Below are 15,791 nucleotides of genomic sequence, written 5' to 3'. Positions count from 1 at the left end.
TTTGAACCTGCAAATTAATCATATAACTTCATTCAATCTAACATAGAAAGAAGAAAATTAAAAGTCCAATATGTTATTCAATAACATATACCTTGAAGCGTAGCCATTGAATGAAAGTGCTATTGTGCTTATCCTGCAGCCACTTTGTTCTCTTTCTAAATTTTGGATAAGTGGTCTGGATGTGAATCATATGTTGCCTACATGACACACAAAATTCAAGTATTACGGTCCCAAACATATAAGATAAACATAAGAAATAATTTAAAATGGAAACTTAAAGAATAAAACTCATACGTACTCGATATAAGGTAGGACTTCCTCCGTATTCTCCAAGACATATAGATGTGCTTGGTTCAACAGTCCCGATCAACTACGCTCACTGTGCAACCTGATAATGGCTTTGAAACTCCCATCTTTTGGCTTGAAGGCACTCCAACGTACTAACATCGATAAATGCTCAAGTACAAAACTCTACAGCTTCTTCAGCTATATACCGCTCAGCAATGCAACCTTCGGGACGAGTACGATTCTGAACATACCCCTTTAGCACTTTCATATATCTTTCAAACGGGTACATCCATCTAAAATATACTGGCCCACACAGACGAACTTATCTGACAAGATGTACTACTAGATGAACCATGATATCAAAGAATGAAGGGGGAAAGTACTTCTCAAGCAAACACAAAGTAACTACTACATCTTCTTCCAACTTATCTAGCTTGGAAACATCAATAGTCTTTGCACATATAGCATTGAAGAAGAAGCACAAACGAGTTATTGCATACCTTGCAGGCTTCTCCAAAACAGAACGAATTGCCACAGGGAGCAATTGTTGCATTAAGGTATGACAATCATGTGATTTAAGGCCAAGAAGTCTTGAATCTTGTAAAGATACAAGATTTTTTATATTTGAAGAATAACCTTCAGGGACCTTCATACCATAGAAAGAATTGCAAACCTCTCTCTTCTCTGCTCTTGACAAATTCCAAGGCCCGGGAGGCAAACGAGTACGTCTTTCTCCATACTCGGGTTGCAAATCAGTTTTGACCCCCATGTTCAATAAATCTAATCGAGCAGCAATCTCATCTTTATTTTTTCCAGGGATCTCCAGCAATGTACCAATGATACTATCGCAAACATTCTTCTCAATGTGCATAACATCTAGGACATGCCTCACAGGAAGGTATTTCCAATACTCGAGATCAAAGAATATTGATTTCTTCTTCCAACAAACTCACACCATCTTCAACCATATGCAGCACTTCTTCTCCGGTTAATGGCTCAGGAGGCGTGCCATATTCAGGTTTCCCATTAAAAGCTGCACGTTGCCTCTTATATGGATGATTGATCGGTAACCATTTTTATGCCCAATGTAACAAATTTTGTGGCCATTTTTCAACCTGTGACTAGGTGTATCATCGCCGCATATTGGAAAAGCTTTATATCCTTTAACAACACAACCAGATAAGTTTCCATAGGCGGGGAAATCATTAATTGTCCACATTAATGCAGCTCTGAGTGTAAAGTATTCTCCATTATGTGCATCATACACTCCTCCAATCCCATCCCACAAAGATTTTAAATCATCAATCAAAGGCTCCAAGTAGACGTCTATATCATTTCCGGGCTGTTTAGGACCGGAAATCAATAAGGTCAACATCATGAACTTTCGTTTCATGCACAGCCATGGAGGGAGATTATATGTAACTAAGATAATGGCCAGCAACTATATCTGCTACTTAGAGAATCTGTGGGGATTGAATCCATCAGATGACAGAGCCAATCTCAAGTTTCTCGGCTCATTACCAAACTCGGGCCATTTATCATCAAGAAGTTTCCAAGACGGGGAATCCGCTGGATGAGACATATAACCGTCAATTGATTTTCTAGCAGCATGCCAAGTCAAACTCTTAGCAGTCTCATGTGATCGAAACATCCTTTTAAACCTTGGAATTGGAGGAAAATACCACACCACCTTCGCTGGCACACCCTCTTTCAAGATTGAATCTTTGCCTTCCTTCCACCTTGAGATACCACAATTAGGACAATGAGTTAAATCCTCATACTCCTTCCTATACAAGATGCAATCATTGGGGCATGCGTGCATTTTCTCATAACTCAGCCCCAATGCACACAAAGTCTTTTTTGCCTCATACATAGAGGCCGGTATTGTATTTCCTTCTGGAAGCAAATCGCCTTGAAGTATCAATAATTCTGTAAAACAGCCATCACTCATCCCATATTTTGCCTTCAAATTATACAACTTCACTAATGCCGATAACTTCGTGTACTTTCTACAACCAGGGTACAATGGTTGATCTCCATCCCCAATCACATTGGCAAACTCATAAGGATCAGATCCAAAATCACCAAAATCATTATCATCCATCTCTATTTCTTCGGACACAAAACTGTACCTACTATGGTCATCATCTTCTTCAACATTTCTACTAGCATTAGTAGTCTGCTTCCCAAGGTTCTCCGTGAAATGTCCAATTCTTATAGCTTTGGTCAACTCCATTAAAGTATAAGTGATCCCTTATAATTCCAACCCCAAACAATTTCAAATTAACACATTTAACACATGGACAACGGATATGTGTGGTAGTTAGAAGATTTTCTGAAAAGTTCAAAAATGCTTCCACCCTAACTCATATGCCTTCGATCTTCTATCCGAGTGCATCCATGACTTATCCATCTCCGACACTATACCCTATTATATATAATAAAGTGAAAAGGAAAGCAATGACCATCACTATAGCAGATTATATAAAGTCTAATAGCAAGTAATATACAACATAGACGACGGTTTTAAATAAAAACAGACGTATTTGACATTTATAGACGACTTGATTTTACGTCGTTCTAATTATAACCACGACGGTAGTTACATAACACCGTCGTGTATAGACAATAACAACGACGGTTTAAAGTAAAACCGTCGTTGTATGCCTGAAAACGCGTCGTTAAACAGTTTATTTTCAAGATCCGAAAACCCTATTAACAACACAACATAGACATGAAACCAAGCAAGAAACTAACATATACGTGAAACCAACATATACTAAGCATGAAAACAATAAATCCATTCCCAATTCAACATAACAGAGAGTGATTAAAAGATCCGACAAAATGAAATCCATTCCCAATTCAACATAACAGAGAGTGATCAAGAAAACATTAAACAGAAAATCCATGAACCCTTTAACAACATTATTAACAGATCGCAAAACATATACCTAAAACCCTTTAACAAAACAACGTAATATATCATTCAATGAATTTACAAGGGGAAGAGAGGGTTTGTACTTACAGGTTGGCAGAGCTCATGATTATGACCAAATTGGATTTGACACAGCCTGGCCCAACTTTGAATTAGAGATGAAGTGAGAGAGCGAAATGTTATGTTGCGCGAAATCTAACAATTTTAGGGTTCAGGGTTAGAAGTATAAAAATAAGAGCCAAATCTGAAAATTTTAGGTCCCGCGAATATTTTAAGAAACCGCGCTTTTTAAAACATCGACCGAAAAAACACGCGTCGTTAAAATTTAACATTAAACATGACGCTAATTACATTAAGGACGTCGTGGTAAAATATGTAACCACGCAAAATCAAAAGAGGCGTTAAAACTATGAAAAACCACGGCGGGGTTAATTAACTACCGACGTTGTAAACAATAATAAACGACTCACGTGTAAACAACCCGTCGTTTAAAAGAGAAACGACGTCGGATTTTTCACCATACGACGTAAACTCCATATTCCACGACTCAATCACCGTCGTTAAAAGTAATACCCTAAACTTTAAAACCCTAAATTATATATTTGTAAAATTTAATTTTATAAAATTGTTTATGGTTTTACATCCTAAGAAATAACAAACATAAACCCTAAACCACAAAAATTATACTTTAACCATAAACCCTAATAAATAACAACCCTAATCCCCAAACCCTAGACCCTAAACCATCAAACTATGTAAGTGATGCTATGACTCATCAAAACAATTTTATTTAGGTTGGACATTTTAATCTTTTATTACACAAACTGCATTTTTTTGGGTTTTAGGGGGAAGAAAATATATCAATGACTTCATAGGAGTTGAAGTTGAATTTTGAATTTATTTTAAATTTATTTTTAAAATTTTGAATTAAAAATAATAAAATATTCTTATGTCAACAACAAACCACGGCGAGGTTAATTAACTACCGACGTTGTAAACAATAACAAACGACTCACGTGTAAACAAAACGTCGTTTAAAAGAGAAACGACGTCGGATTTTTCGCCATACGACGTAAACTCCATATTCCACGACTCAATCACCGTCGTTAAAAGTAATACCCTAAACTTTAAAACCCTAAATTATATATTTGTAAAATTTAATTTTATAAAATTGTTTATGGTTTTACATCCTAAGAAATAACAAACATAAACCCTAAACCCCAAAAATTATACTTTAACCATAAACCCTAATAAATAACAACCCTAATCCCCAAACCCTAGACCCTAAACCATCAAACTATGTAAGTGATGCTATGACTCATCAAAACAATTTTATTTAGGTTGGACATTTTAATCTTTTATTACACAAACTGCATTTTTTTGGGTTTTAGGGGGAAGAAAATATATCAATGACTTCATAGGAGTTGAAGTTGAATTTTTTGAATTTATTTTAAATTTATTTTTAAAATTTTGAATTAAAAATAATAAAATATTCTTATGTCAACAACAAATCACGATGTTGTAAATAATAATAAACGACTCACATGTAAAAAAGACGTCGTTGAAAAGAGAAACCATGGCGGATGTTTCACCATCAGACGTAAAATACATATTCAACGACCTAATCACCGTCGTTATAAGGTATTAACCTAAACCATAATAAACGACTTACTTGTTCAAAAGCACGTCGTTTAAAAGCGAAACCATGACGAAATTGTCATCAAAACGACGTCTTATGTACGCCCCATCACGTCTAAATATCATTTTACGTCGGTTTTTACATAATTATGTCGTTGGAAAGTTATTACACGTCGGTTACGCAATTTGTTTTTTCTTTTATAATATGAAAACCTCAACAAATTTTCAGGGAAAAAAAGGATGTATATTATAAACAAAATTTGGACATTATATATTATAGAAAAAATTATATATTATATAAAAATATCAAGTGTTCCAACAATCATCTAATCCATATGAAGGCAAACAAACTCTGCCCATTCTTTCCTGACTTCATCAATGGCTGCTTGGGGGTATGGCGCTTGATCTTTTCCCTTGGCAAACTGCAATCCATAAACAATGATTATTAAGCTTTACAAAAAGAAATTCAGAGACAGACGACGTTGTTTTATCATAACCGACGTAGTATATCGATTCAACGACGGTAATTTTAAATGACCGTCGTTGATAATACAAAAAACCACAAAAAATGTTTCTGAAAATTTTATTCTTACCTTCTTCTCAAACTCCAAGGAAGGATCCATGATGATGTCCCTCATGAAGCGCATCACATAATACCCGCATTCGACACTGCTGGGTTGCTTTGGTGTGCCCTGGCGAGTTTTCAGATTGGTGCTTTACGGCCTGGTCGCCTATGTGGGAATTATAAATTTTTAAAGCACATTCACGATGTTTTTGCCCTCCTCATCAACCACGATTTCCAGCAGAGGATCCAGAAAATAGACGGTTTCCCTCTTTGCCCTCACAATCGCAAGACCCAATGACGGCTGCACAAAAATAAAATAAAAAACGACGGTTAATATAAAAACCGACGTATTATATAGTTTCACACGACGTAATAACTTAATCATCGACGTTATTATAAATTTATCACGACGATAATTAACTACCGACGTGGTTAGTTGTTTCAAACGACTCAATAAATAAATAACCGACGTGGTTAGATGTTTCAAACGACACAGAATTAGTTAAACAGTTTTATAAGTGGTCAATTAGTGAAAATCATACAAACAAAATCCTTTTAAGGAGACTAACCCTGGATTGTAAGGCATCATGAAAATCTGTTCACCATCTGTTTTTTGAAGTCGATCTGGCTACAATTCGTGATCTGTCGTTAGTGACCCGCGTTGGCACTAACTTGAGCAGGTCGATAAAGCCAACCATGCTGCACATATTTGCGTCTCTCAAAACATCATATAAGCACCTAAATATATAAAACAAACGACGGTTATTTATACACAAACGACGTATTATACAATTTCACACGACGAAATGAAATAGAAACAGACGTGATAACTAATTTATCACGACGGTAGAAAAAGAACGACGTTTTTAGTGGTTTAAAACGACGTAATAATTAAACAACCGACGTCTTATGATATAATGTTTGATATTTGATTATGACAAACCTCATATATACTGCAACCACAGTAGCCCCAATTTCTTCCATTGCCTGCAAATGTGTAATATCTTCATGCAAGATGAAGGTACTTCGAGCTGCACCAAACACCTCCTTCTCAATGTTGAAGGTCATGATCTTCTCCTGAGGCTTTAGTGTCGTTTCCACATAACGACAAAGGGACTGTAAGGAAGATGGCACCTCCACATTCGAATAATCAACTACTTCAGTACCCTGTTTAAAGAAATAAAGCAAAATAAAATGACGTGGTAATTCATTAAAAACGACGGTTTAAATTAAAAAACGTCGTCTTATTATAATTTAAACGACGATAATTAAATACCGTCGTTTTATATAACTATAGACGTCGTAGAAAATAAATTCCGACGTCTAATGTGAAAACAAACGACGGTTTAAAGAAAAATATCGACGTCTGAAATGTGAAAAACAAATTAAAAAGGCAAAGTTATGAGAATATACCTCCTCGTCATGCTTTTCTTCTTCTTGTTCTTCTTCTTTCTTCTCTTCATCATTTGTTTCTTCCTTTTGTCCTTCATCTTTTTTCTCTTGTTTTTCTTCCTTCTTCCCTTCATCTTTGTTTTCTCCTTTCTTCTCTTCATCTTGATTATCTAAAGCCCCAGATTTCTGTTTTAAATAATAAAGAAATATATATATAAGACAGATTGTACAGAGAGTAAAAAATTAAACCAAACGTCGTGGTAAGGCATAACCTAAGACGGTATGTAAGAATTATGGACGTCTTAAAATTATTAAACGATGGTAAATAATAAACGTCGTGGTAATTGTATATTACGTCGTTAAGGACTAAAACCGTCGTCTAAAAACCACAAAGTACGACGTCTAGTGGCGTGTAAAACAAGTAAACTAAATACGACGTGATATTTAAATACAAACGACGGGTTATTTATAAAATCGTCGTGGTATGGTTTTAAAACGACGGGTTTATTCATAATAACGACGTCTAATGTAAAAAACAGAGAATTCAAAGTTCAGTTATGTTACCGTTTCTTCCCTGCTCCCCATTTTTGGCAAGTATCATCCTCTAAATGTTGGGATCTCCCTTCAGCCCCAGCAGCTAGCTTTATCGACATTGGATTTATGGGGCTTTGCTGTAGACCTTGGTTTTGAGAGGGGCTAGTTTTCGGTTTAAGCATGCTTGGATCAAAATTGGGGATGAGGTGGGAAAGCTGACTTAGTAAATGTTCCCTCTCAGCCTCTACTAATTGTTTGGTTCTAGCTTCCATCTTCTTAGTCTCCTCTTCAAGGACAAGTCTTACACTTTCCTTCAATTGATCAGCAAACTTTACCCTCTGTGGTCTAGGTAAATTGAAGAATTGCCTAGGGGAAATCCCGAACCTACCCTCTTACTCTCCCTGGATGCTCGGGACCCAAAGCCAAGGTCAAGACATCATTACTGCCAGTTACACTCGGACTGCCTTCAGCCACTTGTTTTTGCAATTCATCCTAAAACAAAGACATACAAAAAAGTCAGCACAAGAAAACACACGACGGTTATTTATAAACAAACGACGCAGTATATAATTTCACACGACGCACCAAAATAGAACTCGGACGTTATAATATATTTATAACGACGTTAATTAAAACCGACGTGGTTAGATGTTTAAAACGACGCACCAAAATAGAACTCGACGTTATAAACCACCGACGTCTTTTTCTGTAATTACAGAAAACAGAGTTGTGATTCCAGATTTAGATCTTTCACGACGTTTTTGAAAACATTTCGACGTAGTAATAACATTAAAACGACGAAAAATTTAACCACCGACGTCTTATCTATACTTACAGAAAACAGAGTTGTGATTCCAGTTTTAGATCTTTCACGACGTTTTTTAAAATATTTCGACGTAGTAAAATCATTGACACGACGAAAAAATATAACATTAGACGTAATAAGAATTATATATACACAGTTTAATAAAAATTTAAAACAGAGTGTGTAGGCTTACAATTAATTTTGCTTTCTCGCCACCTTTGGATCTGGGATGTTACCATGTTTGTCCTGTCTAGCTTTCTTCCATAAGGTAGATCGATCAATTTCTACCCAGGCATGGTTTCCTCCAATTGATCCTCCAAACCAAGCATATCCTTTTCGAGACAATCGATGATTGTACTCAAGTTTCTCCCTAATCTGCATGTTGAGAATGCACAGACTCAAATTCTTTGGATAACCTTGAAGCTACAAAGGCATCCCATTCTGCTTTCTCTATGAATTTATATACTTGGGTTGGCTTAATTTCTCCCTCTCCTTGATGTATGGAAGGATATAATGCCTTGTCAGTGTAGACTTGAAATCCTTCCATTTCTTGGCAGCAGAAGATAACACCGAGGTCTTGCCCCCTTGACCTACCACAAAAGCCATGTCAACGGCTTCCCAAATCTGCTCCTTTATATCATTGGGGATTTCAGCCCATTTCTTGTCCACAAGTGGGACTCTGGAGCATGCCAACACACCAATGTAGGATCTGCATCTCAAGTATGTGCAGGGCCACATCCTTTCCCCCTTTTATTGTACTCAACAACTGGCTTGATTTTCTGCAATTTTCTCTTCACAACACGAGGCATTGTGCTCATACCTCGACCTGACTTTGAATCCTCAGAAATTGTTGTCGGGCTGCTTGGTTCTGTCTCAGCAGATGAAACAAACTTCATCTTCTTCAAGGGCTTGTCTTGAGGAGTTTCCATTCCAAGCTCCTTACCTCCATTTTTTTTGGAGCCAGAGTACTTACTTTGGTCTTGAGAAACCATGGTTACAGAATAAACAAACCTTGCAAGTGAAAATATTTCGGGAAAAAATTAGAACACAAACGACGGTTATTTATAAACTACGACGTATGATAAGATTTTACACGACGTAATAACATAACATCAGACGTAATAAATGTTTAAAGAAGAAACAATACAAATGTTTAAACAACGACGAAACAATATTAAATAAGACGTAAAAGAACTTATTACGGCGATATTTACACGACGTCGTGATATTCATATTAACACGACGTAAATATTAATATACCGTCGTGTTATGGATATTCACACGACGTGAATAATAAGCTACCGTCGTATTTATAAGAAACCAAAAACATTTTTCTTTCTCTGTGAATGTTTGATTGCAGGTTTAATTTCTCTGAAACATGGTTTTTGTTTTTCCTAATTTGATAAAATAGAAAGAAAAAAAGCTTTGGCATCTTTTTATAGACGACGGTATCTTAAAACAACGTCGTGGTATGAACATTCACACGGCGTCAATAATAAGATACCGTCGTCTATATAAGATACCAAACCCTACTTTCTTTCTCTCTGTATTTTATCAAATTAGGAAAAACGAAACCATGGTTCAGAGAAATCAAACCTGCAACTAAACAAGCAAATAAAAATTTGATCTGTTTAAAAACAACTTAGATCAATTTTAAGACGACGCTAGGACGATGACGAACCGTCGTGGTCTACATATTTAACCACGCAAATACAAAGCTACCGTGCGTCTTATTTAGTTGAATTAGTTGTGTTCAAAGTTGAAACTTTCCCTCTCTTTCTGTGTATTTTATCAAACTTGAAAGAGTAAAAATGATTTTCGCCAGAAAAAAGGTAAAAAGATTTTCAAAACAAAAACAGTATGAGCATGCAAAATAGCAACAAAAATAGCAACAAAAACAGAGAAATGAAAGCTTACCTTTGCGTGCAATGAAAGCTTTCTCTCGGATTTTGGTGTTTAAGTTCAGAGGCGACTTACTTAAGACAAGAGGAAGACGATAGGATACTCTGATGCTCGACAAGGAAAAAGACGAAAAGTTTTCTCCGGGAGATTGAAATTTTTCTCGGGTTTGGAAACAGTGCATGTGTAAGTCAGGTAGACGAAAAGTTGTATATGTATACAAACCGTTTCATAGTAATAAGACGGCGGTTTACATATAACGACGACGTATTAATAGACAAACTACGACGTTAATTTGAACTTATGACGTGGTACATAATACGACAGTAGTGTTGTAGGTACCGCCGTAGTAAACTCCTAAATAAAAGTCGATAACTCAATATCTCGCGTCATGGTAGAAATATTTAACACGACGGTTATTTTAAAGTTACGACGTTTATTTTCATAATATACGTCGTTTTATTGTAATATACCGACGTGGATAACACTAAACTAAAACGACGTATTATTTTTTTCACGACGTGGATTCGTTTTTACACGTCGTTATGTGTAATATAACCGACGTGGATTTTATTTTTTTATTATAAATATAATTTTTTTCTCCTTTTTCTTATAGTTTATTTTTCAAAAACAGTGCCTTATACATATAGTTTTTTTTCCCGAGGAAATTAATGTTCTAGAATTTATAAAGTTTCTTTTCTAGGTGACTGATTTAAATCAAATAAAAATATAAAACAACGACTGTTTTTGTTATACCGTCGTTGTTTCTTGTCGTCTTAAGTAAGAAGAAAACGACGTAATGTATTTGTTACCGACGAGGATTATTTTTGTTAAACGTCGTTATGTGTAATATAACCGACGTGGATTTGGTTTTTTAATTATAAATAGGGTTTTTTTCCACGGGTTCTTTCAGTTTAAGTATTTCGATTAGGGTTTCAACTTCTTCTCACCTCATCTCTGATTGCAAATCTGATTGCAAATCACCAATTTTCAATAAATTGTCTCGCTGATTGCAAATCTGTGGCTGCCGTCGTGAAGTTTTAGGAGGCAATTGTTTGGATGTGAATGTGTGTGTGCGTTTGTGTAGATACACAAACGCACACGCATCATTCACTTCCAAAAAATTGTCTCTCGATTGCAAATCTGAGGCTGCCGTCGTCAAATTTCAGATGCAATTTTTTGGATGTTAATGTGTATGTGCGTTTGTGTATCTCAAAGACACAAATACACATACATCATTAACCTCTAAAATATTGTCTTCTGGTAAGATTATGATGAGCAACAGAGTTCCATCTTGTAAGATTTCCTAACCCTTGTGATCTCAGAATAATCTGATTATGTCGGCGGTTTTCTATATAAACCGTCGTGGTTATTTCAATTCTTGTCGTTAAGTAGATCTACCGACGTAGGATAACAAAATCCAAGAAATAAATTGTTAAAAACAATTCTTATTCAGACGACGGTTTAAATATAATGTATGACGTATAAAGTGGACAAATACGACGTTAAATTATATAATACGTCGTTATATGAAAACCCCAACTTGGTAAGAATTAAAGATGTCGTCGTAGAAATACGAGAAAGACGTCGTTATATTTACCTTTGCCGTAGTTGTACATTAATTTAATACGGCGGTATTTTGTATTTTACCGCCGTGGATTTATTTGTAATTATACGGCGCCTTATACGAAAACTTGGTCGTGTTAATTTCGGGTAAAAACGACGGCTTTTTTGAAACCGTCGTCTTTACTTTCTACGTCGGTCGGTTCATAACTTCCGCCGTTATTTGTTGGCTTCGATTTTACCTCTTGAAAATCCTATTTCAATAAGACGTCGGTTTTTAAATTAAGTACGTCGTGTTTTATGAACAGTCATTTGAAACTCCATTTTTTAGTTGTCTAATGTGTTATTTCACGGCGGTTTTATAAAACCGTCGTCTTTTAAAAAACAACGACGGTTTTCACTTAGACCGTCGTGTTTTTCTGGTCGTCTTTTTCACTTTTTGTTGTAGTGCTTGCCCCTGCTATGTGCTTGGTTGTTGAGTTTGTTGTGGTTTGGTTCCTTTTTGGTATCTTGCTAGCCTCTTTTTTGAGGTGTGTTGATCGAATTGCAGTTGAATAAAAAAATTTGCATACTTGTCATTTATAAATAATTATATTGAAATTTTTTGTATGATCTATAAATAATTATATTGCAGTGATGTTGGTACTGCTGCATAAAAGGCAAAAATTGAAAGAGTTTTTGTAGATTATGATTCATTGTGTAAGCTACTTTTTATAGTACATGCTGTATAATACTAACTAGCATCTCTTATATGAAAGTTCAATATCAAGACTAACACAGAAAAGTAACCCTCAGTTCAGAATATACTAATCCTACTGCATAAAGGAAAAAATTGAAAGAGAGACAAAAATAGAGAAGAGGGTGTGTTCAGTGATACTTGTCATTTATTTGTTTCTTTCTATGGTAATTAATCAGCTTGATAAGTTGAGTTCCGAGTCATACATTCTTTTAGTTTAAGTAGATTACTTACATAATAAAATTATACACATATAAACAGGCTTGGCTAGTGATGATGTAGATAACTTTTTGGCCCGTTTAAGTCGCAAGTGTGCTAGATTCGAAGAACTAAAAAATAAGAAGAAAATGACAATTATTCTTAGTATCATTCCATCTATCATCGCCATTGTTGTATCATGGTATAATGAAAATTATTTGATTAAAGAGCCTTCACGTGATTGGATGAAGAAAGGCAATGTCGATTGAATCGTTTGTATAATGGGAAGGAGGTTGATTGTATTGAACAACTATATTCTTGTTATAATGTTACCACTTTATTTGTTTTTTTCTTCTTCTATGCATTCTACCTCTCATCTCAATTAGTGTTGCATCTCTGGAAATTTATGTTCTTGAAATTAATGAATTAATTAACCTGTACAGTTGCCAAAACTTTGTGGGATGACTGGCACTCCAGCAACTGAAAGCACAGAATATACAAGCCTAAAGTTACAATTGTGCCAACAAGCAAGCCTATGATTAGAAAGGTATGCTATACTGTTCTAGAGTGCAGTTATAAAATGGTGATACTAGACTATAGAAATTGTACCACGAATATTCACTCTTATTTCCATTTCTCATATATATGTATATAAGTGGTTGAATAATTAGGTTTGCGTACCCTGTATAAAAAAATATTAGTAGATTTCCATAAGGGGTGATGGTTTATTTTACTATGATTATGTACAATGCCTTTCAAGTTTCTTATCATCTCTTCAATCTCTTTCTCAGAATGAGTCCGATGTAGTTTTCAGGGCAACTACAGGAAAATGGCGGGCAGTTGTAGTAGAGATTTCTAGAATGCCACAAGACAGGTCGTCCTGTACTCGTTGGCACAGCTAGTGTTGAGCAGAGTGACTCGTTGTCTGAGCAGTTGCAAGAAGTTGGAATTCCCCATGACTTGTCTCCTCAGTTGTTACACGACCGGGCAATGGATGTCTTCGTGGAGCGGTTGAAGTCTGATTTTGAAAAAATGAAGCAGCACAAGCTGGATTTGAAGCCATCAGATTATATAACTGACGGTGATGACGACGACGATGATGACGAAAATGATAAATATGGTACTCTTGACACTGATGCTTATGTCAATCTTTTTGTTAGCGAGGCTGCAGGGTGCTGCGTTACCAAACAACCCGAGGACTCCCTCGCTGCCTGTGCCATTTTGCTGTGTGAAAGCATTGCAAGGAGGCTTTGCCCACCCAAATCAGATCAACCAAATCAATCTTATCAATCAGAAGAGTGGGAGCGGCTTAGGAATGAGGTTTTGGCGCCCTTGAACAGGTACCAGAATCGTCAAGGCATGTTTATTGGACGACAGCGCTCTGAAGTTAAGATGTATTTGGAGGAGGTGAAAAAAGCAGGAGGAAGAGGAGGCAATTTGAGTGGCCATGGCGGCATAATAAAGCCAGATGCTATGCTCCCAAATGAGATCATACGCCATGTAATAGAATATGAGGATGTGAGGGAAGGGGCTGAGCTTCAGTGGAAGGCAATGGTGGAGGATATGTACCTAAAGTAGCAGCAGCAGCAAAAGCAGGTGGAGGGTTTGGGAAAATTTAAAAACTGCTTAGCAGTGTGTCACATCAGAGATTACAATGACCTAACGCGCTTGGTGGTGAGTTTGGGACTTCTGGTGTCTGAACTTAGTGAAGAGCCAGAATGGAAAGGAAAGGTGATTAGTTCTGGTCACTTGCCGGATCAGCTGATGCTGCATTCGATACAAGGGGATGATCTCAAGTCCAAGTGCGAGTTGATGATGAGGACATGCAACAGGAACTTGGTATCTTATGCTGATAATTGGCAGATATGGGATTTTATTCTGGAAGCGGCTACGAAAGAGAACTTGAAGGCAGAGCAGATGGTTAAGAAGTGGCTAATTATTCTGATGATTCATCATCTCTCTGTCATGAATTAGTACCTTGGCTTTAGAAATTAGATATTGCTACCAGCTTTGGAATGATTTGACACCAGACTTGCTGAGAAGCAAGTGTTCAAGTTACGAAGATTTGCAGGACTAGCTTAGCCTCCGTGGTCGTGAAGCAGGGTCAGTACTAGTATAATAAGTTTTCGTAAGAAGACATTTCCAGATTGTTGGGGATTTTTAGATCTCAGCACACGTGGAGTGATGTTTTTCATTATAATTAGAGGACGGAAGCTTCTGCTAATTATGATTACGATTCTGCTAAAATGTGTGAGCCATGAACGAAAACCCTTTGAGAAGTTAGGTTTGTCACCTTTGCTGACTGTAAAGTTGAATATGTATAAAAGTTGGTTCAGCAAGCTGTGGGATTACGTGGATGAGCATGCGTTATAAAAGCCTAGGAATCTACTATAGCGTTATACAATAAAATAAAATAAAGAGAAATTTGCATAAATGTCACCTGAATTTTTAGCCATGTGCGTCATTACCATCTGAACTTTTAATTTTTATTTTTAAACACCTAAACTTTGTAAAGTGTTGCAATTCACCATCTATGTTTAACTCCGTTAAAATTTTCATTAAGTTTAAGTGCATTTCCGTCAATAAATTATAACTAAAAATAATAAATAAAATGACAGGAAAAGAAACAAGAAAGTTAACCTAAGGATGGGCTTCCTCGCCCCCACCGATCCTGATTATGTTTGGTCTGATCTGGATGTATTGGACGCTCCTCTCCATTTGTCCCCCAACTTTCATTGAAATGAAATGAAGGATGAAAAGTCTTTGAACTGCAAACTTTCATTGAAATGAAGGATTGAAAAGTCTTTGAATAAATATATATAGTGCTCGTTTGGTATTGCTTATTTGGAGTGATAAATGATTTTTTTAAAATTTTGGGAAGCCCAGCCTTATTTGGTAAACTATAATAAAATCACTTATTGTTAAAAATTGATGTAAGAGAAAGCTATAAGGGAAAGCAGCTAATAAGGTGCTTTCATTTTCTGATTATGCAAGAATCAGTTTCGAAAATGCGTTGGGTTTAATGATTATGCGGCAATCATTTTTTGATTATGCGAGAATTAGTACCAACAACACTTTTAACAAAAAGTTTACCAAACGCCAAACGCTTTCTCTAAATTGATTTTACACACAAAGAATCGACATGATTATTTTCACAACACAGAATGCCAAACTCGTCCATAGTGCAAGCCATGAAATGCAGAAAGACAACAAAATCAATTGGACCATTGCAATC

At 36.1% G+C, this 15,791-nt stretch overlaps 1 pseudogene; it reads left to right on the top strand.

Moving 5' to 3' along the window:
- The first annotated feature begins 13,358 nt into the window (after positions 1-13,358).
- Positions 13,359-14,787, top strand: LOC148915810 (uncharacterized; annotated as a pseudogene).
- Positions 14,788-15,791: the final 1,004 nt, after the last annotated feature.

Source organism: Prunus mume, linkage group LG6 (assembly GCF_029339155.1).
Source record: "Prunus mume cultivar Tortuosa linkage group LG6, ASM2933915v1, whole genome shotgun sequence".
Taxonomy (NCBI): Eukaryota; Viridiplantae; Streptophyta; class Magnoliopsida; order Rosales; family Rosaceae; genus Prunus; species Prunus mume.
This window is presented reverse-complemented; position numbering and strand designations above follow the sequence as displayed.